The sequence below is a fragment of the Anguilla rostrata genome, chromosome 17 (genome assembly GCF_018555375.3).
Source record: "Anguilla rostrata isolate EN2019 chromosome 17, ASM1855537v3, whole genome shotgun sequence".
Classification (NCBI taxonomy): Eukaryota; Metazoa; Chordata; class Actinopteri; order Anguilliformes; family Anguillidae; genus Anguilla; species Anguilla rostrata.
In genome coordinates, this window is record NC_057949.1 from 27,401,418 (window position 1) to 27,422,142 (window position 20,725).

Here is a 20,725-nt window from a genome sequence, read left to right on the forward strand (position 1 = left end):
GTAAGCTGATCAGGCAAAAGTTGCCACTGGAAGATTTTGGGTGGTAGTCCTGACATGATCACTATGGATTTGTTCTTTGCTCAGACCTGTTCACTATTCTGTGATTAACTGTAATGCAGTGTGTAGAACTGTCCACTAGGGGGTACTGTTGTGCAGTGCCATTACTCAGCATTGCTTGCCGTCGGTCTGAGTTCACCCGTGCTGTGATTGGCGGACTGGAAACACAGGCAGATTTGAGTGTCTGGGTCGCGGTGTTGGACATAATGAGGCGCTGACGAACTGGAATACCTCAGCTTAATGACAGGAGTGTGACAAAATGCTCGTATAAAATGGCTCATAGCAATGTAAGCTGCCGCAGTTAAATGTGGGTGGATTCGCTTGTTATCTGACTCCACAGCCTGAAATACCTTTTTGAGAAGTTTCTGAGTTCTGGAAGTAATTGTACTTTGTGAGTCTTAAAAAGCATGAGTCAGTTGAACACAAATGGAAATACGTCCTTGTGACTGTGCCTCAGGTCTCACAGGTAACCCAAGGTCACCACGTTTTCGGCTTTCTGTGGCCGAAAGCGCCTTTTTCCGTTCGTTTTCTGGGTGTGTGAAGTCACCCTGTGACCGGCTGTGATCGCTGCCCGTTATTATTACCGATACTGTGTTTGATTCCACAACACGGGTACTCTCTGTTCCCTGGTCTTTGTTTCAGGATGTATGAGCATTTAAGCGGCCCTGGGCGTGACTGAGATTTGACTGGTCATATTTAGCACAGGGGTGGGTGGTCACTAGGTTACTGGGTGTATTTGCTGTCTGTTGTGTGTATTTAGGGTGATTTTGAGGTCTGTCATGTGTAGTTAGGGTGTGTGTAGTCAGTAGGTTACTGGGTGTATTTGAGGTCTTTGTTGTGTGTAGTGCATGGTGTGGGTAGTCACTTGGTTACTGGATGTATTTGAGGTCTTTATAGAGGTACAGGGCGTGGGTATGGAGGTCTTTATAGAGGTACAGAGCATGGGTATAGAGGTACAGGGCGTGGGTATGGAGGTCTTTATAGAGGTACAGGGCGTGGGTATGGAGGTCTTTATAGAGGTACAGGGCGTGGGTATGGAGGTATTTATAGAGGTACAGGGTGTGGGTACGGAGCTGCAGCCGTCCCTCTGATCGGCCGGTGGAACCCCCGGGTCTTCATTCCCGCGATCGTTTCGCGTCCCGACTTGCACCCTCCCACGGCCCCAGGAACGCCATTTTTCACCACAGCTGTCTGCACTCGGGGGGGCTACCCAGACCCCATACTTCACATTCTTTTTATCTTTCGAAAACAAGTTTTTTCTTCTCAACCCGTCCCGTCCCCGTTGTGTTTTCGCGAGAGGTAGAGTCAGAGTCTGTCGCCCGCGAGGAGCGAGGGTGTGACTCAGAGGCCGCGTTCAGCCTGAGTCTGGAGACCCGTAGAGCTGCCAAGGACTCACCACCCCACATTGCACTGAGCTTCAGATCTGCCGCAAACATCTGTGAGCCCTGCTGAAAAGCTCTAGCTAAGACCAGCTGGGATTCTGAGCTGGTCTAAACTGGTCTAAACTGGCCTTAACGGGTCTTAACTGAACTTAACTGATCATAGCTGGTCAGTTGCAGGTCATGGCTCGTTAAGCTGGTAGAATGAGCCAGTGGCCAAGCCAGTGGACTAGCTGACTATAGGCTGGTCAGCTGTTGATCAACCACAAGCGTGGAAAACACAGCTTGACCAGTTTAGGCTTGTTTAACCTGGAATCGTCAGAGATTAAGGTTTCAAATTAAAAGATAGAGAGATACTCAGAGCCAATGGCAGCCAGGAGAGGACTTGTCTTTTAAAAGGTATGTAGACATGTTCACCTGCACTGCTGTTTACCTGTATGAGAAATGGGCCAAACCAAGAAGTGCTTTACGTCTGTCGATGTTGGATTTCCCATCTCTTATACCTGGATTTAATCAAATCCGCCAATCAATATTTAGCCAATATAATCATACCCAGATTGATCTGGTACCATAGTCTGGGAGAGCTGTGACTTCCCTTTAGATGTCTTGGCACTTCTGAGTGAAGCCAGGCCTGACATGTTGTTGTAGTTCTGCTCCAGATTAGCCGAAGGCTGCTTAAAGTAAAAGAAAACCCTTAAAATACATGCATGTTCTTTGGCTCGCGGTCAACCTCGCTATCCTTGGAAAATATATTTCAGATCACACACACACGCATACATACATTCATATGCACACCCACAAGACACACGCATACTTGCACATACATACATACAAACAAACACACACACCCATACATTCATACATGTATATGCACACTCACACAGACACACAAATACTTGCACATACATACAGACATATACACACACACACACACACACACACATACACATCCATACATACATACATGCATATGCACACACACACACACAGACACACGCATACTTGCACATAAATTCAGACATACACACACACACACACGCACACACAAACATACACAAATTGATTTTACTGTGTGCTCTTGTACTCTCTCTCCCATTGGCTGATTGTTCTGAGCGACGGGTAATTGATTTCTCTCTGCCGCTCTTCCAGCCTTCAGCCTCTTGCGAGTCTCTCTGGATAAACGGCTGGATGTGAGTGTGCGCTGTGAGGCTATTTATAATGCCGGCCATGCTACAAGGGCCCGGTTCCGCTCAGCAGATACAGGCTGGTAATGTAGCGTGCGAGCGCTACATTGTGGGCGGCGTTCTGGGGCGCTAGCACGCTGTCTGGGGGAGGCGGGGCTGAGGAAAGGGGCGGAGCTCCTTGTCACTGAGCATCATGAGCAAGGGGGGGGGCAACTCCTTGTTGTTGACCTCCTTCCTTCCTCTGAACAGCCCGGGGATTCAGGGGGGGGGGGGGTGGTGGGATGAAGGGTTTGGAGCACTGCGGCCTGTCCCAGTTTACACCTCCCTCTGCAGGGCACTCCACCCCCCCGCACTCCTATCGCATACAGGTTCCTGAACAGCCAGCCTCCTCCCTGCCACCCCCCCAATGCCCCCCCAACCCCCCCACCGACAGCCCTGCGAAAAGCTCAAGAAATTGACCCAGAATCACATCCTATGGCCACATGGACAAACAGAGTGGTTCCGGGTCATCTATGGAGGAAGTAGCTCTGTAAGAGCGGCTTTCAAGGTGAGCAAAACTCACTGAAGGGTGCTGCACTTCCCACTTCTCCCTGCTTATCCGTTTGGAATCCTCTGCCGAATTTATTTACCTCTATGTCAGCGAGTGCATATTCACAAAGCAGTACAATGGAGATGCATTTCTGTTTTGGGTGTAATTTTCTATTGTTGGAGGTATTACTGAGTATAGCTCACAGTATAAACTGCACGAAAAGCATGCAAGCCCCATCATTATCAATTACAATAGTTACAATACTTTTGTTCAGTTCACTTTACCCGAAAGATGGCCTTGTTTTCTTATAGATCAGTGTTAATCAGTAAATGGAGGAATAGACTTTTTTAATGAGTGGTAGTGTGGAGCAAATAGTGACCTCTGCTGGTGAAATTGGGTAGCAGTGTACACTGGATATAGGGGTATTCAGAATTACTGTTATGCTGCTGGTCACCAGTTAAAGGGTCATCTGGACCAGCTGGATGCTAATGTGATGGGACTCTGTGGTGCAGGAGGTGCTGTCAGTCACTTGTAAATTTGGCCAAGGGCCCAGGTGCGACAGGGTCAGGGTCAGGGGGTCCGCACCCCTCCGTAGTTTCGTTGAGGCAGGGGGGGTCCCGTTACTTACAAAGGAACTCGTCTGCGCCAGGGAGCACTTCCAGGAAGCAAGAAGTCAGCAACTGGAAATGAGGTATCAGTTATCAGTTAAACCCCCCATACCCCCCTCTCCATATCTCCTTCCTTAAGCTATTTTTGTTGCAAATTTTGCATGGATGCTTGTCTACACGTACAGTACATGATACACATTATTGTAATATAAATGTGTGTCACTGGCTGACAACCATGATGTGGGGGGGGGGGTTTGGACAGACATCAGGACAGTGGGGGGGGGGTGGATGGGTATCCGGGGTTTGTCATAAACGGTGCTCGTGGAAACTGAACTGCATGCACCCGTCTCTGTTTCCCATGTCTCCTAGCTGTGTGTGTGTGTCATCGTCAGCTTGTGTTTCTTTGGGATATTTATAACCTCTGCATTACAGCAGGATCGCTTAGTGGCAGCTTTGACTGGCAACTGTAGAGTTGCTGATTCGAGCCCCTGGTGCGCATATAGGGATGTATGTGTGCTTGTATCTGGAGAGAGGTGGTTGAGCCGTTAACCCAAACATCTACCCCTGTCATCTCTCTCTCTCTCTCTCTCTCTCTCTCTCTCTCTCTCCCAACCCACTTCCAGCTTTTCTCTGGAAAGAGGATACTTGAAAAAGAGAGAAGCGCGTTCTCAAATGGACCTTCCCTGGTTAAATAAAGGATTCCATTTTTTTTTTTAATTCCATCACGGTCCCTGTCGTTTGTCGGTCCTTATAAACGAGCAGCGAATGAATCGGTTTTCTGCGTGATTTTCGCTCAGCGTGGGGATCAGCGTTCCCCAGCTTTCTTTCTTTTCTTCCGCAGCTGTAATTGTAACCATCCCACTCTTCTCTCCGAGTGTCGGAGGGCGCATGTGCGTGCGTGTGGGACGTGAGGGGTGCGCGTAGCTCGTCAGTTCAGTTCAATTCAATTCGATTTCAAAGAGCTTTATTGGCACGGAAGTAACGAAACGCAATATTGCCAAAATCGCAAAGCTGATGTACGTGAATGAAATACGATTTTTTTAACGTTTGATTGGTTACGACAGTGAGACGTGAGGCTCAGATTTCTGTTTAAGGTTTCCGGTTTTTAAAGTTTCTGCTTCTTTTTCTCGCTGCAAGCCAGCGACTGGCACGTGCGATGCGTGGCCTGCTCGGCCAGCCAAGAAGAATTATAAAGAGAAAAAAAATGAATCCCAAATTTCCTCATAGCCATTTTATGCCATGTGTTCCTTGCATGCTATTGATGATTAGCCCAGGCCCCCCCAGTCTAAATGTGGGCCCTGTCAGATTTAAACATAGTTCTCTGCTGTTGACTGTGCAGCTGGGGCAGTTTGTTGCCTAAAAAACACCTGGCTGGCCAGCGGAGGAGGGCTCCCCCTGTACAGCTGGGTTTCCTCCCCAGATTTCTACCCCTCACTGAGTTTTTTCTTGCCAACTTTTGCATATTTAAAAAAAATATATCTTTTACCTCACTTACCTCACCTCACTTTTTGGGGGTTCAGGCCTGATTTTCGCCCAGTTTTCTCTTCTGTTTCTCTGTAAAAAAAAAAAAAAAAGCGTCTTTGCGACAGTTCTCTGTAATAAAAAGCGCTAAATTGATAAACCAACTTTAATTGAAACTGAAAGACTGCAGGACTGGCTCTGGATATGGACCAGGTGAGGTGGCCGGATTCCCTGCTGGCTAAAAGCCTCCCTCTGTGAGCCATGCGGACGTGTTGCCTCTGATAAGCTTGGCCAGGGGGCGTGGCTAGGAATTCTGGGCCCCCTGAGAGAATATTGTTCTGGACCTCCCCTTTCATGAAAATAAAACAAATATGATTTTTTTTGGCTGTGAGCTCCCTTAACCTGTGGGCCCCTAGCGAGTGGGCCCCCCTTAACCTGTGGGCCCCTAGCGAGTGGGCCCCCATTAACCTGTGGGCTCCTAGCGAGTGGGCCCCCATTAACCTGTGGGCTCCTAGTGAGTGGGCCCCCATTAACCTGTGAGGTCCTAGCGAGTGGGCCCCCCTTAACCTGTGGGCCCCTAGCGAGTGGGCCCCCATTAACCTGTGGGCTCCTAGTGAGTGGGCCCCCCCTTAACCTGTGAGTTCCTAGTGAGCGGGCTCCCAATAAACGGTGGGCCCCTAGCGAGTGGGCCCCGCCTTACCCTGTGGGCCCCCAGCGATGGCCCTGAGTGTGGTCCCAGTCTGCAGTGGCACGGTTCAGCTTGGTCATTGTGCCTCAGCTGGAGGCAGTACCCTGTAAAATGTGAGCCTGGGGACCCATTATCCTGATTTTGAATGATTTATGTTCTTAGTGATTTCTGCGCTTAAACCGTGCAGCGTACACAATGTGCTGGAAATGAAGGTTTTTTCCAGAGGTTTGTTTTAAAAAGGTCTGTGTCAAAAATCAGAAATTTTGTGTGTGTATGTGTGTGTGTGTGTGTGTGTCTGTGTGTGCGTGTGCGTATATGTGTGTGTGTTTTCATGGATGCATGCGTGTGTGTGTGTGTGTGTGTGTGTGTGTGTATGCATGGGTGTGTGCGTGCGTGTGCATATATATGTGTGTGTGTTTTCATGGGTGCATGCATGTGTGTGTGTGTGTGTGTGTGTATGCATGGGTGTGTGTGCGTGCGTATGTGTGTCTGTGTGTGTGTGCGTGCGTATGTGTGTGTGTGTGCGTATATGTGTGTGTGTTTTCATGGGTGCATGCATGTGTGTGTGTGTATGCATGGGTGTGTGAGTGGGTGTGCGTATATGTGTGTGTGTTTTCATGGGTGCATGCATGTGTGTGTGTGTTTGTGTGTGTGTATGCATGGGTGCATGCATGTGTGTGTGTGTTTGTGTGTGTGTATGCATGGGTGTGTGTGCGTGCGTATGTGTGTCTGTGTGTGTGTGTGTGTGTGTGTGTATGCATGGGTGTGTGTGTGTGTGTGTGTGTGTGTATGCATGGGTGTGTGTGTGGGTGTGTGTGTGTGTGACTGTGTGTGTGTGTGTGTGTGTGCGTGCGAATGTGTGTGTGTGTGTGTGAGTGTGTGTGTGTGTGTGTGTGTGTGTGTGTGTGTCTGTGTGTGTGTGATTCCCGGCCTGTGCGGGCGTGTAGCTCAGCTCACTTTCCGCTCCGATGAGTCACACAAACGTGCCACACAGGAGCCCAGCCCAGGCCTGCTCTCCCAAACCCAAACCCAAACCCAAACCCCGCTCAGCCCAGGCCTGCTCTCCCAAACCCAAACCCAAACCCAATCCCCGCTCGGCGAGCAGGCAGACAGAGCAGATCAGCGCTGACCAGCGCCGGGCCCAGTAAATACAACATAAATGCTGAGCCAATCGAGGAAGCCGGAGATCTTCTCCTTTTCCCTTCTCTCGCCGGGACAGAATTCCCGTTCAGCCTTCCGCTCTGTATCCGGTTCCCGCTGCGGTTCCCTCTCCCGTCTCCAGCAGCGAGGAGGAACAGGCTAGCCTGGCGTTCCTGTCCGAACGGCCACATTTGTGGGGGAAGTAGAGAGGGAGGTGGGCGGAGGGGCAGCGAAGGCAGTTTTTTTTTAAAAAACGTAGCTCTCCGCACTCCCCCCTGTCATCATTACCGTAGAGTCGGCCAATGAGAGGGGAGCTCTGCTGTTGCCGGGTGACTGTGCCTCGTCCGGCCCGGAGTGCGGTGCCAGGCTGAGGTCAGGGTGGGTTTTGGGAAATGTGCTCCGTGGCCCGTGGGCTGTGCCCGTTTTGGCATTCCTGTCCGGCTCCCCCCCGGCCCCCCGCTCCCCCTCGCCCCCCCGCGCCCCCTCGCTCCCCCGCTCCCCCTCGCCCCCCCGCTTTCCCTGCTCGGACTGTAGGGGGGGAAAGGGGGCTGTGCTGGACCAGAGCCCAGATATTTCGGGCCTCTACCGGGTCACCGAGTTCCTTTTTTTGACGGGGGGGCGCGGATGGGGAACTCACCTCACCGATTACAGTGAGAGATTGAGGGAGACAGGTTGGGAATTCTGCGTCGGACGCCAGGGGAACCGTTGACCTGCCAGGATCTTGAATGACCGCAGCGAGTCATTATACACCTATAGCACTGCCCTCTGGAGTCCTCCTCTCATTATTTCCCATGAGCCCTCGCTCTCCCACACTCCCACTGTAAACAGTGCTAATCCTGGAGAGCCGCGGGGTCTGCTGGTTTTTGTAGCGACTCAGCGCTTTAAGCGGTTGATTACAGTCACATGACCTGGTTTCTTGGCTTTCGGCTGGCTGCCGATTTCAAGATGGAGGCTGAAATATTTTGCCCTGTGGATCTCTGGGACCAGGGAACCCCACTCCCACACGTTACTCTCTTTAGCCTGGAACAATGCTCCACATATAATATCATTTCCATTTAGACTTGTATGAATTCTCCATTGAGTGATTTTGTGGGTTATATTGAAAATGAGGAATAGAGGACAAGCATGATTTACAATCATAATAATATAATACCATAAAGAAATGTAACAGATGTGATTATGAGAAAAATGCGTGTATATATATATATGTATATAATGTTCCTGCAATGGTTGCAGTATTAGCAATAGTAATAAGTGTTTTACGTAATATTACATAATTGATTATTTCTCATTTTGTTGTTTCATAAAGTCATTACATGGGATTTTTTCCTACTGCTATACAAGTAAATCTGTAATGTTAAAATGTTAAACCAAATTATTTCAAAGTTATATAAAAAAAATAAAAGCCTGAAAATGGCTTCATTGATACATGCTGCCCCTTTGTGTTTGAGAGCCTAAATTGGGGCAGGTGCGTTTCATTTTCATTAGTGATCTCTCTAAGTGCATTAACGAGGTGCAGGGTGTGTCATTTGGAATCCACCTGTGTTCAATTGCCTGATTTCTGAATTAATATTCTCTCTTTCTGAGGTCTCACAGCTGAAACGGTGCGTTAGATCCGTCACACTGGCACGAAGACGAAGGAACCTCCTGTCTGTGGAACTTCGAGAAGAGGTTGCCGGGAGACAATAAGCAGGAGAATGTTATGACAAGGTTTGGCAAAACTTTGAATCTTCCCAGAAGCACCGTTAAGTCCATGGTGCAACCTAGACGTGGCGCAACCTAGACACCGCCAAGATCAGGCTGTTCCACCAATCAGAGCAACCGGATGAGAGGCGCAATGGTCAGGGAAGAGACCAACTACAACGCTGATGGAGCTGCAGGCCTCATTGGCTGAACTGGGAGAAAGGCCAGCATTACTTCACCGGAGTTTGCCAGAAACCATGTGACAGACCCGAAAAGATTTCTAGGGTCTGATGAGGCTAAAATTGAGCTCTTTTTCGCGGGAAAGCAAAGCGGTGTTTTTTGTTTGACACAGACCAAAACAAAGCCCGTCTCCCGGGTAACACCCTGCCCGTGGTGGAGCACGGTGTTCGCCGGGGTCCTGCTTTTTCAGCGGGAGGGACAGGGGGAGGCCCGCTGCCAACAGGGCCCGGGATGGATGGAGCCGAACACAGGCGAATCTCTGAAGGGAACCTGTTTCGGTGAGGATTTAGGGAAAGGATTCATGTTCCGACAGGACGATGACTCAAAGGAACGGCTTCAACACAAGGTCAGTATTGTCGAATGGCCCAGCCCAAGCCCAGACTTTAAGTCCCATTGAAAATCCGCAGTCTGATCTGTAAATTGCTGTCTATTGTTGCTCTCTGTCTAACATGGAGAAGCTGGAGCTAATTTGCACGGAGGAATGGGCAAAAATTCTAGAATCCAAACCTGCGAAGCTCATGCAGACATACCTGTGTTCATACTGCACTAACGTACTAAATTGTTTGTATGCAAGAGGCTAGGTCTAATTCAGGTAGTTTCTTACTTGACCAATGTGTCTGTGTGTGTGATAAACCTATCCTTTTGATTCAGATAAAATCAAAATTACACTCCTGCAGATCCCTGAGAATTTCTTTTTTTCAAAAAAATACATGTTACTAAACCAAAGCATTCAATCATATGGGAAAAGAATCCTGTTCTGAATCTGATTTGAAAATCAGATTTTCCTTCTTGGTTATCATTGTAATCTGGAAAAACTTGGGGTGTCTACGGGGTAAAGAAGTTCAAATAGTCTGACCCAGGTGTGGAGCACACAGGTACACTGGGGACCAGGTGAGAGCCCCACCCCTGAGCACCGGGGCTGGTGCCATGGTGATCGGGGTGGAGGCGGGGCCTGACACCAAACAAGCCACCAATCCAAGAGTGTGTTAGAGAGCCAGGATGAGCAGGGGTGTGCAATAGGGCCAGTGTGTGTGTGCAGGATTTTGTTTTAGCCAAATACTAAGACACCTCTCATTTTCTTTTCTATCTGCTTTTTTCCCTCGCTTTCTGTCTCACTTTCACTGTTTTTCTTTCTGTCTTGCTCTCTCTCTCTCCCTCTCTCCCCACTCTCTGTCTGTCTGTCTCTTTCTCTCTCTCTCTCGCTCTCTCTCACTTTCTCTCCCCCGCTCTCTGTCTCTCTCTCTCTTGCTGTCTTTCTCTCTCTCTCTCTCTCTCTCTCTCTCTCTCTCTCTCCATCACCCACGGGAGTGATAATTGTCTGAAGACCGTGAAATCTCCTCTTAAGTCTCCTCTTGGCTCCTGCTACTGCAGTCGTAACCGCCCCAAGCATTTGTCACGTATTTCAAAAACCATCTGACTCCAGTGTGCCGACGCTCCTATTTTAGGACGCTGGCAAAAACTTCTGCTTCTTTACACTGGCCACTGCAAAGCCAGGACCCTGGTGCGTGCGTGTGTGTGTGCGCGCGTGCGTGCGTGTGTGTGTGTGCGTGCGTGTGTGTGTGTGTGTGCGTGCGTGTGTGTGTGCATGTGCATGTGCGACTGATTGGCAGGAGGCTGCATTTGGCATTTTCTGGTTTTGCCACAGACGTGGTTGACTCGGATGGGAATAGTCCAGCTTTTGCAAAAACAGACGGTTAAAAACTCCCCAAATACACGAGTCACACAGTGGCGGCGTTCCCAATCCTTACCCCACCGCCTGTACGTCCGTAAGCCCGTCCTCCTCTTTTACCCGTTTACTTCCGCATCCTGTGAGCGGTGTCATCGGTGCTTCTCTCCTCCAAAGAACGCAAACAGCCACCCAGGGGAAGGGTGTGCTGGTGGCTGGGCGACTTCCATGAACATCGCTCAAATAAATACTTCAGATGGTTGTGTGCCTGGTTTTATAAGTCAGATACCAGATATCGTATCACATACCAGGCGCACAGCTCCCAAATAAACACAGTAGCTTTTAAAACACCCGAAACTCACATGCTGAGGAACATGAACTTTGTTCACTTCTAATTATTATTATTTATTTTTTAAATCTAAAAAGTCAGGAGCCCCATCGTTGCGTGATTTAGCCCTCGTTTTTTTAATCAACTGCAGAAAGTAGAGAAAGAACATTTCTACTCAAGCGAAGTGCACAGAGTGTTCCTCTGTGTTCGTGCCTCCAGTCTGTGATGAATGATTCAGTCCATAAGTGTTGGCTAAAATTGGGGCGCGTGGGGAAATGCTGGCCTGGCAGTACCCCCGGACTCACCCCGAGAGACCCCGTCAGAATCTGGAAGGACAAGCGCACCGTTTTCGGATGGTTGCCGGGAAACAGGGACACTTGTGAGTGAGTGAGTGAGTGAGTGTTGGGAGGGGAAACGTGCTGTAGTGTAAAAGGTCAAAATTTCATTTTGGAGTGCCGTGGTGAATCGGATCAAAGGTTTAGCTGTGCCATCAAATGGTGTGAAATCAGAAGCTTCGGTCCTCTTTTGTCATTGTGTCGCCGTGTCTTTTAAGCCCAATTTTTCATGATACATGACATCAAATTAAAAATAAAGATCCATCGATCAAGAAGTGTGTGTCATGCAATTGAGATAAATAATACAGTAAAACTGTAAAAAATGTACAGTATACGAATACATTGAACTTCAACACGTTGTGATTGCGTTATTTGTTTATTGTATCATTACAGGTTGCTTGTTAATATGCATGTTTTGACTTTTAGCACAATTGAACAAGTTCGCCCCTTTGAAATAATTCAATCGAACTTCGGTCTGTAGGCCGATTAATTCTACGCCCGAAAAATCTTTGTAAATGCTGTTTATTAAGTTGAAGAGGGTGGGATATCTAGGTGATCAGGCTACTTTATTAAAAATCTAAAAATCTATAAATAAAACAGCATGTGGAGCTAATAAGCGTGGCATTTGTGTCCTCACTTGTCTTGTTCATATGTGTTGTTTACATTATGTCGTCCTTATGGGACTTTAAGACCTAGTAGGCTGAGGCAAACCCTTTGCTCCTTTGCTTCTCCCACTCAGAATGCTGCGTCAACCTCCCCATCCCCCCCCATTCCCCCCACGAGCCCTCAGAAATATATCTGATAATTTCCATATAAAACTGCACATTAAAAAAAAAAATAATGGTGTCTTTTAAGCCCATGCGGGCAGGGAATTTTTATGATACATGACATCAAATTAAAAATAAAGATCCATCGATCAATGTCTTATCAATCAAGATCAACTTTATGTGCTAGGATAAAATTTGTTAGTCTCTTTTTAGAAATGTATAAATATGTCTGCAACCATAAACTTGCAGCCATGTACATATAATCAGAGAACTATTTCCTCTATTCCAGTAAGGGGATTGAAATATTTATTTGATTCTTAATAAATGTACAGTTGACTAAAAATGGTCTTTATGTGGAATTTGCCATGCTGACTACAGTTGTGACTTTAAGACTCACATTTCCCCAGTGAACCATCACTAATAACAGTAGGACCAATGACTGCACTATCTGAAAACAGATAGCCATGACTCATAATTTAGACTTTGTTCTGCCTGCAACTTAGCCCTTGCAACTACGTGTAAATATGCAATTAGAATGTTCTTCACTGAACATTCCAATGCTGATGTCACAATCCCTACCCCACTGGTAATTGAAAGCAGTGGAATTCTAGAACACCGACGTAGAATTTTGAAAAAAGAATTCCAAAAAAAACAAAACAAACCCCTGCTCCTCCAAAAGGGTTATGATTCTTCTTCCTGAATGATTTTACACACTCATTTTTGCTGCTTTTCCTGCCCAGAGAAGGAGCGAATGACGCTGGCACAGAGAGCCAGGGTCACGAGATGGAGCTTTTACATCCATTTTTAGCTGTTTCCTTTAATTTCTTTTTTTTGTGTGCGAGAATATTCACATTAGCAGATACTGGAAAAAGTGATGGGGTCATTCTTGTGCCGTTTAAAAGCGAGGCCAGCTCACTCCCACCAAGGCCCATTTCTGGAAACGATTTAAAGGACATTGGAAGCTTAAACTCCAGAGGAAAGATTTTAGAAACTGATGCGCACACACATGAACTCACATGTGCACACCAAAAATCATGCGTGTGTGTGTGTGTGTGTGCGTGTGCATGTGCGCCACCAACACGCAACTGTACAGAATACACAATGAACACGGTGTACACAGTACAGCGTACAGGCCCAGGAGCCAGAAAGCAGAGTCGGTTTATTGCTACATTATAATGCCTTATGACAGAAGGGAGGAAAGACTTCCTGAAGCACTTGGGTAATATAAAATGGCTGCTCAAAGCGCTCCTCAGGCTCTTAAAAGCTCCATGCAGAGAAAGACTCTCATGCTGGGGGGGGGGTACCAATAACAGAGCTGGCCTTTTTGATCATCTTGTTCCTGCTGCTCTTATCCTCTGAGGCAGTGCTACCTCCCCAGCAGAGCAGTGCATAAAACAAAGACGCTGGCTAATATGCTTTGGTTAAAAAAATAAAAAATAAAATAAAAAACACTGAGGAGTTTCACACTAACATTAAAAGATCTGAGTTTCCTTGAAACTCCAGAAGAAAGACCATTTGTGGTATTGTTGCTTGTTTTTAGACTGTATCGTGTGAGAAAGAAAGAAAAAAAAACAGCATTTACTTAAATTTCTTTCTCGAAGGTAAGAGAAAAATCATGCTGAGGTTAGGGACTGAATTTGTCCCTTATGGAATAGGTTAAAATCTGTGAAACCCCACTAACTATTAAGCCTATTAAATTAAAAGGAAGTTATTTAGAAATAGAATTACTTGTGAAATACTATTGACTGCTGTTCTGAGTGCAGTGGGAAGTAGGGTTGCCAGATTTATCAAATTTATCAAAACCGGATACAGCTGGAGGCATAATAGTGAAGGAGGTCAGCAGCTGTCGGACCAGGGGTGATGGGCGCATCCCATTGGAAACCTAGAGGGGAGGTCATTGCATCGGACCGGTGAGCCATTGACAAGTCAACTGATGCTAAATTTCTTCCTCTCTGACCAGATATTGCACTGTCCAGTCGGGACCACGAACCGGACCAGTGCAAATAATTTGAAAACGGGAAATTCCGGACATCTGGCAACCCTATAGGGAAGCTCATTCCACCACCGGGAAGCCAGAACAGTCTGGAGACTTTACCTGGACATGCAGGTAAAGGGGGGCGGGGGGTGAGGGGGTGAATGTTTTCACGTTCACTGGCATGTGTTTCATAAAAAAAGTAAGTGATATAAAAAAAGAAGCGTTTTAACGTGTGCTGAAAACGCGTCACCTTTTAGCAGCCTCTGCTCGCTGCGTCGGTCGGCCGATCAGCTGTGATTTACGGCGTCTCTTGTTTTCACGTTGACTGACATGTGTTTCATAAAAAAGTAAGTGGTTTAAAAAAAAAAAAACATTTTTAAGTGTTTTAACGTGTGCTGAAAACGTGTTACCCTTTAGCAGCCTCCTCCGCTAGCTGCAGCCGCGGCCGGCCGATCGGCGGTGATTTACGGCGTCTCCGGCCCGAGGCTGTGGGAGTGGGCTCTCTGTTTTATTACTCGCCCGCGGGACCGCAGCGAGCAAAATATGAACCCTCGCGACCCCCGCGCGCAGCTTCGCTTCGTCTTCCGCTGCCGCGGTTACTTCTCCGGCTGCGTAGTCGGTGGTGTTCGGTTTGTGTGTGCGTGCGTAGCCTACCCTAAGCGCGTGCAGGCTCAAGTGTGTGTGCGTATGTCAACACGTGTTTCTGTCAATGTGCTGTATGTGCATAAGTGTGTGTGTGCTTGCACTCTATGTGCATGTGTGTGTGTGCTTGCACTGTGTGTGAGTGCTTGCACTGTAATGCATGCGTGCGTGTATGTGCATGCGTGTGTGCATGTATGTGTGTGTTAAAGCTGTACGTGTCGGTCCATGTTGCGTGTGTGCTGTATGTTGCGTTGGCGTGTGTGTGTCATGAATGCATTATATCTGTTAGTGCATGCTTGTGCCGTATGGTTGTGTGGCATATGTGTTTGTTGTATGTACGTGTGTGAGTGTGTTTGTGCTGTATACGCTTCTGTGTATGCGTGTGCTGTATCTACATGTGAGTGTGTGTGCGGGTGTATGTGTGTGTGTTTACATGTTTGAGTGCAGTATTTGGGGAGCCACAGGTCCCAGTGAGCGGGGTTAGGGGTCTGGGTTCAGACTGTTAAAAAGCACATTCCTCCTTTCACCTCATGAGAACAAACTCACTTCCACTGTTGTTTTTATACATACTTCCTTTGGGTGGGGGTGGATTTTCAAGTCCCTGACTTATTATTATTTTTAAATGTCCTAATGTGAATTACTGCAGTGCAGTGTCGCTGGATGACATATTAGTCCAAAGTTGTGTAGGGAGCACAACAAGACATTTTAAAATAATGATTTTTTAAAATTTATTAATTAATTTATTTTTAAAAAAAGGCAGATATCTACCCCTGTTGCAATACACTGAGGGGAAACTGTGTCCAAGTCACGGCCTTTTTCACGGCTGTTTGTGAGTGAAGCATATTCTGGTGACTGTCAGCTGATTGGATGACTCAGACAGGCATACTGCTTCCCTCTGCGGATTGCACGCATTCTGTCGTCTCGGCTTTTTCTGATCACCTGACATCCTCCCGCGGGGCGGGGGGAGAAACCCCGGGAACCTTCCGGAACCTTCCGGAATGCAGCATTTTGTGAGAGGCATGGCCTGGGTTAAGGGTGTTAAAGTATTCCAAATACCGTGAAATACGTTTAGACGCTTTAGAGTGCTGGTTAAAAGCCCTCTAGATTGCTGACGGTATTAAAAGAAAACTCTGTTTTGCACCAGTATCAGAACGAAATGAACATAAAAGATCAGTCCTTCTCCTTGGGTGATGTGCAACTGGATTGGATCTGGCATCTAATCTAATACAACCAATATAACCAGTCGTAGTATATAACTGTAAACCAATCACTGTGGTATGGCCTAGTGGGGTTGTGGTGCACCTAGTTTGGGGGTCGGGGGGTGGTTGCCCCCGTACAGCGACAGCTCGTTAAATGGGCCTGAAAGTGGATATCGCCGGCAGCTGCAGCTCCAGGCCTGTGATTGGCCGGGGCCTGTGACTGGCACGGGCGCTCCAGTTTGACAGCGGAGTGTTTATGGGATGTCAGCGAAAGTGCAAGTGCAAGCGTGGCGGGAACAGATAGGCAACACATCTCGTTGCCATGGCAACGGCCCGGCAACAGGGGTGATATATAGAGCAAAGCCATGACACCACTCCGCCCCCCCACCCCCCCGCCCCCTTAGGCCCCTGGCAGGAGACCTTGTTCACCCTGTTCCGTGCTGGGGAGGTGGGGGTGTGGGTTGGGGGAAGGGGGGGGGGGGTGCTCTAAAGTCGCTTTTCCACCGCATGGTACCGGCTCAACTCAACTCGCCTCTACTCAACTTTTTTGGTTTTCCATCGGGCAAAAGTTGTGGATAGTACCTGGTACTTTTTTTGGTATCACCCTCCATCGAGGTTCAAAAGCGAGCTGAGGCGATACCAAAAGGTGACGTGAAAACACTACAGACCACTGATCGGTTAGCTTACCCACTTGCGTCGCCTTTGAGCAACCAGTCGTCTCGTCGTCTGAGCTCTGATGTAGGATTTCCCAAACTCTCCTGTTTTTTTCAGCAGTCTTTTGTCTTGCTGCATTCAGCCTCTCCTGAAATAAAATTTGTCTCCTTGCTGTGACAAACGGCCACATGCCGAGAATCAAGAACACCGTCCCTTCGATATCCTCCATTGTTCCTGTGTGTGTTGCGTTGAAGATTCCGTCACGGCAGTTTCATGCGGCGTCGCTATGACGACCAGCTACATTGACGGGGGTACTATCTGCAGTGGAAAACAAAGTACCTGGTACCAAAAGCGAGTAGAGTAGAGTCGAGTTGAGTTGAGTTGAGCCGGTACCATGTGGTGGAAAAGCGGCTATACAGACTGTTTAAGCCTTACACCTGTACTACAGTGGCCCTCGACCCTCAAAGTCGTGTGAATGCTTGGATTTGAACCGGTTCCTGATTTGAAAAACCAAGACCAGCAGACCCCGCTGCCAGCACTCCAGAAGTGCAGCTCAGGGTCTTTGCCACTCTAACACCTTCATCCAGAAACACCACACATCCAAAGCGACATACAATAAGTGCAAACCGACAGTCATTGGAACAACTACAACACACAGGTCCTGTAAGGTACCATACTCATTTTGTACAGTTATTCATAGCCATGAACACATTAAGTCCAGTTCACACAGTGAACATTACTCTGACCTAACCTATGCTAAGTCAAACTAGGAGGTATTACAAGGTACAACATCAAGACAATGATACTGGGCACAGTAAGTGCTGGATGGAGGTACATGTGTAACATGAAAGAGGGGAATTTAAGTGACAGAAATGATCATATATGAATATTCAAGTCAAGACAAGTGACACTTTATTGTTCCAGTTGGGGAAATTCATTTGGTTTCCATTTCCACGCTTTGATAGACAATCTCAATACACGATACAAAATGCACATATTTAAAAGAACACATCAACACCGCCGGTCTGTTTCCCTTTCTAGAACGTTCTGGCTGCTGGCACAAATGAGTCTCCATTGTGCTGCAAGACCCCCCCCCCACCCTGTTTACTTTTATGGCATAGTTTGGCATGTATTGGGTGGCTAACATTGGCAAGAATTTACCTGGCCTTGGTGCACATTAGTGTTCTGTGCAGCCACAGTAACTTGGAAATGGAAATTAGCTTTCCAATAAGCGCTTTCTAGGTTGTTTTTGTCTCTGCCTATTACCAGAAGCACAAATGAGGAAGAAGGTAATAATGAGGCTTTGCAGAGCTTTTTTTTTGTTTGTTTTGTTTTTGTTTTTTACCCGATTATTCAGTCTCCTCCTCAGTTTATTTGGGGTTTGTTGCCACGCGGAGCACCCCTATAAGCCCGCTCAGTGCGTCTGGCTGTCTTTCATCGTTTGTATGCGGGTGCTAGCTTTGTTTAGCCACGCATCGATAGCCACGCGTCCGTGCCAAGTTAGCTAGGCAGCAATGAAACGCTCAAAAACAACAACATGCAAAACTATGCAGCCTGCTTTATTATAGCGAGGGATCTGCCTGAAAACGCAGATTAGAGTTGAGATTGGTCTCCGCAATGCAGTCGCGCAGATCGGAGTGGTTGCAGAATGAAAAGACAGGTGCGATGTGTGTGGATTATCCCAAAAAGGAAAAACCGTCGAAATTCATTCCTTAATCCATATAATTTGGTTAAAATCTAATGAAATCCCATTTCAATCACATAATTTGTAGTATGCTTGCATCATAAGAATTTGTAATTACTGGTGTATTTAAAAGTTTCAAAAAGGTTTCAAAACTCCATTTGCAAGACACACATTTTGTCTATTTGGCAGGCGTGTTTGTCAGGTGTGAAGGTGTCAGCAAATGATTAACAGCTGCATTGACACCAGAGACCCTGACTGACCAGAAATTCGACTGCCATCCAGGGTGTCAGAAACTCTTTATTATTTATCGGGGGTGTGCAGGTATGTAGGCTAACTTACCAAATGTGAAACAACCACACAAAAACAAAAAAGCATCAGAAAACTTAAATCGATTTAAGTCAAGTCAAGTCAAGTCAAGTGGTCAAGTAGAACTTTTTTTGTCCCCAGTGGGGCAATTGGTTGTGCAGCAGTGAAAACAGTACCAAGGAAATTAAATACAACATATAATAAAAAGTAAAAACATAGAATACAAGTAAAAACATAAAATACAGTAAAAACATAAAAATACATTTTTGTAAAAACATGAAGTGTATAATATTGTCAAGCCTGGTTGGGTGGTCAGCTGGTATTACCCTTTTCTATTGGATTTCAGCAGTGAAATGGCTGACAGAATGAAGGAGTGTTTGTTTGTATCTGTTGGTTTTGGCTAATGGGTATTTGAAGCAGAAACCCGAAGGCAAGGCCTGACTACAGAAGCAACGGGATGAGGCAAAACGGGAGCATTGTCACGAGAGAACGCCGTCTTGCGCACCTCTTGAGATGGCAGAGTTTTAGAATTCCTGGGAATGTTTCGGAAAACCAGTTTTCTCCTCTCTTCTCTCCGCAGCTGGTTTTGCAAGCAGCAAAGATCGGGCTGAGAAAACACGCTGGGTTCACCGAATCGAAGGGTGAACGGAGGCTCTGAACGCGAACGTTTCGGGTTTCATCGCCCCTAGGCAGCAAAGGCTGGCGATTGCACCTGGAATTGCACACAAAAGGCCTCAGATTTGGGGTAATTTGCAGCTTGTGGGCGCCTTAAACGTGCTAGCACGCTTGTTAACCTTTATTTTTTTGGCATGTGATGTGTCCTTGTCCAGGAAATAATGGCCTACATGACAACTGTGTATATAAAAGCTTCTATTCAGAGAGTCAGTTGGGCATTGTGCTTAAGGGTGTAACGGTAGTGCCCCACCCAGGAACAAATTCAGTAGCCCTCAGGTCACAAGCCTAGATCCTTTACTACAGTCTCATCAGATTCCCAGCATTACCTCATCTGATTGGTGAAGTCCCAGGTACTTAACCATTACATCATAATGCTTTCAATTCACAACATTAGCTCATCTGATTGGTGAAGTCCCAGGTACTTAACCATTACATCATAATGCTTTCAATTCCCAGGGCTAGCTCACCTGATTGGTGAAGCCCAGACAAAGAGTATAGAATGACAAGAGGTTCAACTCCCCTCAGATGATGTCTTCATTGATCCCACCACTGTGTTTCGACAGTGCTGGTTGTTTAGCCGCACAGGCTAATGGTAAAATCTTGTGTTGCCGTTAACCCTAGCAACAGGAGAGAACCAATAGGTGTGCACACGATTTTACATTATTTGCATTATGTTAAATGACTAAAAGTTACCTAGCCTGTTCGTAACGTAAACACACAAAGCCTAAGGCATCATGACAATGGCTTTCTATGTTCTTGGTGTCTCGCTAGTAAGGTCCTGTCAGACCTAAGGCCATTTTTCATTGACAATTTACTTTTTTTAATTGGCAAATATACAGTTCACATTGGCCCTCAAAACCCGATTCATGTCTGATCTCATTCCTGCCACAAAATGTTTGCCGATGGCTGAAAAAAGCTAATGTACACAGTGCATCGTCTGCAATCCAGTTCTCACAAAAGTTATAGGGATTGATGGAGACTCCACCTTATATGGGATGTGGTGGAGGTAGCCTGTTAAGAGTTAAAAGGAGTTCTGAAGAGACTGCAGGTTCAAATCCTTGCTTGAAGGCTAGCTTTGTCCCACTGGTCAGGGCCCTGTATCAGATTCATGTGGGCAACCACTGTAAGCCAAACTCAAATCAAGGCGAATCAGTGCTTAAATGTAAATGGCTGTTTTATACAATGACCAGTTGAGCACATCATAAAATATTTCTGTCATTATGTATTTGCTAGTGTAAGGATGTCCATGTATAATGATACAATGTTTGTAGCCTCTGGCTTCCAGACCATGGGACTGACCCTCATCTGAGTCATGTTCTCCACTAACTTTTTCTGGTCAACCAAGGCATAATTAAGTGCCTCTCCCCATCCTCTTTTGACCCTGCAGTAAACTCTCTGCTTGATCAAATAGGCATCAGCTTGGGGTAAGGAACACCCCCCTTTTTGTAGGAAAATAATTTAACAGGTGTAAACATTAAAGCAGTAATCAATGGTTTATCTATCCATGATTATTGACCATGCCAAT